Genomic DNA, 2,499 nt, shown 5'->3' with positions numbered 1-2,499 from the left:
GCCCCTGTCCCCTCGGCCGGCCAATCACGGCTGTCGCTGGTGTCGCCCTGCCGCGGGCGACACAGCTCGGCGACATTCCGACTCGACGGGAACGAATCCGTGGCCGGGGACACAGTTCGTTCGAGCACACCACGCTTTCCACTCGCGACACGCAACGACTTTCCCGGCCAATCAACGGAATCCCTCGTTCCCGTTCGACGAGCAACGTCTCAACGATTCCTTTGCGCGAATGCTTGCCATTTTACCCAAGATTTAATATGAATTAAGACTCGAAAAATTTTCTGGAAATCGTTAAACGAATATTCCTTTTAATATAGATTTAATATAGATCGAGACTCGAGGAAAAATTTTCTGGAAATTAAACGAGTATTCTTTAATCTAAGATTAAACGAATAAATAGGATACGTAAATGTATGATATTTTACGAAATTCATGATTCTTTATTTTTAATTCTTGCTCAAAATGAGTAATTGGATATTTTTGTTAAAATTCCTCCCGAATGAATACGAAACCATCCCATTCTAAATCCCAACTCTCTCGTCTCAATAACCAACAATATTATACACGTTATCTTTAAAATCTTTATCCCAAAACGCTTTATCCCGTAGTTAATTATCTTGATCATCAAGAAAATCCAATAATTCTAAATCTTTTTAAAACTTGTTTATAAAAATTTCTACTATAACAACGTGTTCCAAAGAAATTCGAGAAACGAGTTCTTTGCTACTATATCTTCTCTAAAAAGTTTAGAGAAAGCGAAGGACGGAAGGCAGGGCCCCACCCACTAAGGGCGGTGACCCGGCGAAATCTGTCGCGCGCTCGAAGAGTGGCGGTTGGTTGACAGTGGGGGGAGGGGGGAGCCACCGAGGCGCGCGACACCGGATGCGGGGAGGCATGCGACACTCGGGGAGGGAGAGGGAAGCAGGGGAGTGACAATCGCGAGAGGACTGTGACACGGGACTCGAGCGAATCAGGAGGAGGGTTGGCGACGTCGCGGAGGACGTCAAGGCGCAAGCGCCTGTGACCGCTGGACACGAGGGCGACACATCGATCCGAGCTTCTACGACCTCCTCTCCGATTTCCTTCCCAGTTATCTCTACCTTTTTCCCTCTGCTTCCTGAGACCCTCTCCTCTCGACCTGCCGACCCAATGTCGCCCGATTCTCGCCGTACCCGAAATTATTTACCGTGAGTAAATAAATTTTAATTTCAATGGCGTCCATGTAAAATCTTGTTGATATTATTCCATCTCGAAATGTCAAAATTATATTAAATTGTGTTTTTAGTTTTTATATAGATATTATAATCTATAGGAATAAGAGTGTAATAAGAGAATCTTATCTGAGCTTGCGAGGTTTATCTTTAAACAAAATTAATAATTATTGTATGTATATTAATGATATATAATAATTATATTTAAACGTTCTTCTTTTTCCCAACAATTTATTATTGCCATATAAGTTTCAATCGTGTGTTGAGGAATTGAAACTTATTTTTTTTTCAACTCGAAAAGTTGATTAGAAGATTATGTTGCGTTGCACGACATAGAAACCTCGCGATACTGCCCCTCGAGCATTCGTGTTGGGCCGCGCGAAGAAGAGGAAGATCGTGAGAACCGGCATCGGCCCTCCAATCCCTCTCGCGTGAAATTCCAAACGTGGACATCGTCGTAATACGCATCCTAGATCGTGTGAAAAACGCAGGGAATCTGGCCACATCCTGTTCCAAATGCGAAATGGCATTTCAATCTCCTCTTTGGATTTTTCTTCTTTTTTCCTTTACACTTTAAATATCTGGACACAATTCATTTCGCTTTTGGTAATTTTTGTTTTCATTAATTTACAGATAATATTTGGATAAGTTTCTCGTGAAATTTCTATCAATAATACACGTATTTTTTCCTCATATTTGCTCGCCCTCGTTTCCAACTTTTCCAACGATTTTTAGCGATCGAACGCCCATCCAGATCTCTTTCGCGTGTGTATTCACGAGCGAGACACGGCATGTACGTGACATGGCTCGCGAGTTTCCTGCACACAATGTGGAAGAAGCGTGTGAGAAGGCGGACGGGTGTGTGGGGACCATTATGGAGATGGATCTTCCTTCGAATAAAGCTCGGAACTCGGCAAGGGGTGGGAAGGGGTGGTTTGAAGTGCCGGCACCGGCAGCGAAGCAGGAAGAGAATGAGGAGGAGGAGCAGGAGGAGGAGGAGGAGGAGGGTGGTGGCTAGCGATGGGACCCTCGACTCTTCCTCTCTCGCAAATTTCTCCTTGTACAATTTTATCGTTCGAAAAACCGTGGAAAAATACATCGGAATTTACATCAGAATTTAAATAAAATTGGAAAAATCCTATATTGATCCTCGATCAAGAAAAATTATTATATTATATCTTTTTCACAAGAATATATGTGTGTGCATGAAGGAATAATATCTTTCCTTTCTTGGATTGAAAAATTTACACGATTTTTAGGAAGATTAGAAAATTTGCAATGTGAAGAT

The sequence above is a fragment of the Apis dorsata genome, unplaced genomic scaffold (genome assembly GCF_000469605.1).
Source record: "Apis dorsata unplaced genomic scaffold, Apis dorsata 1.3 scaffold_236, whole genome shotgun sequence".
NCBI classification, from domain to species: domain Eukaryota; kingdom Metazoa; phylum Arthropoda; class Insecta; order Hymenoptera; family Apidae; genus Apis; species Apis dorsata.
This window is presented reverse-complemented; position numbering follows the sequence as displayed.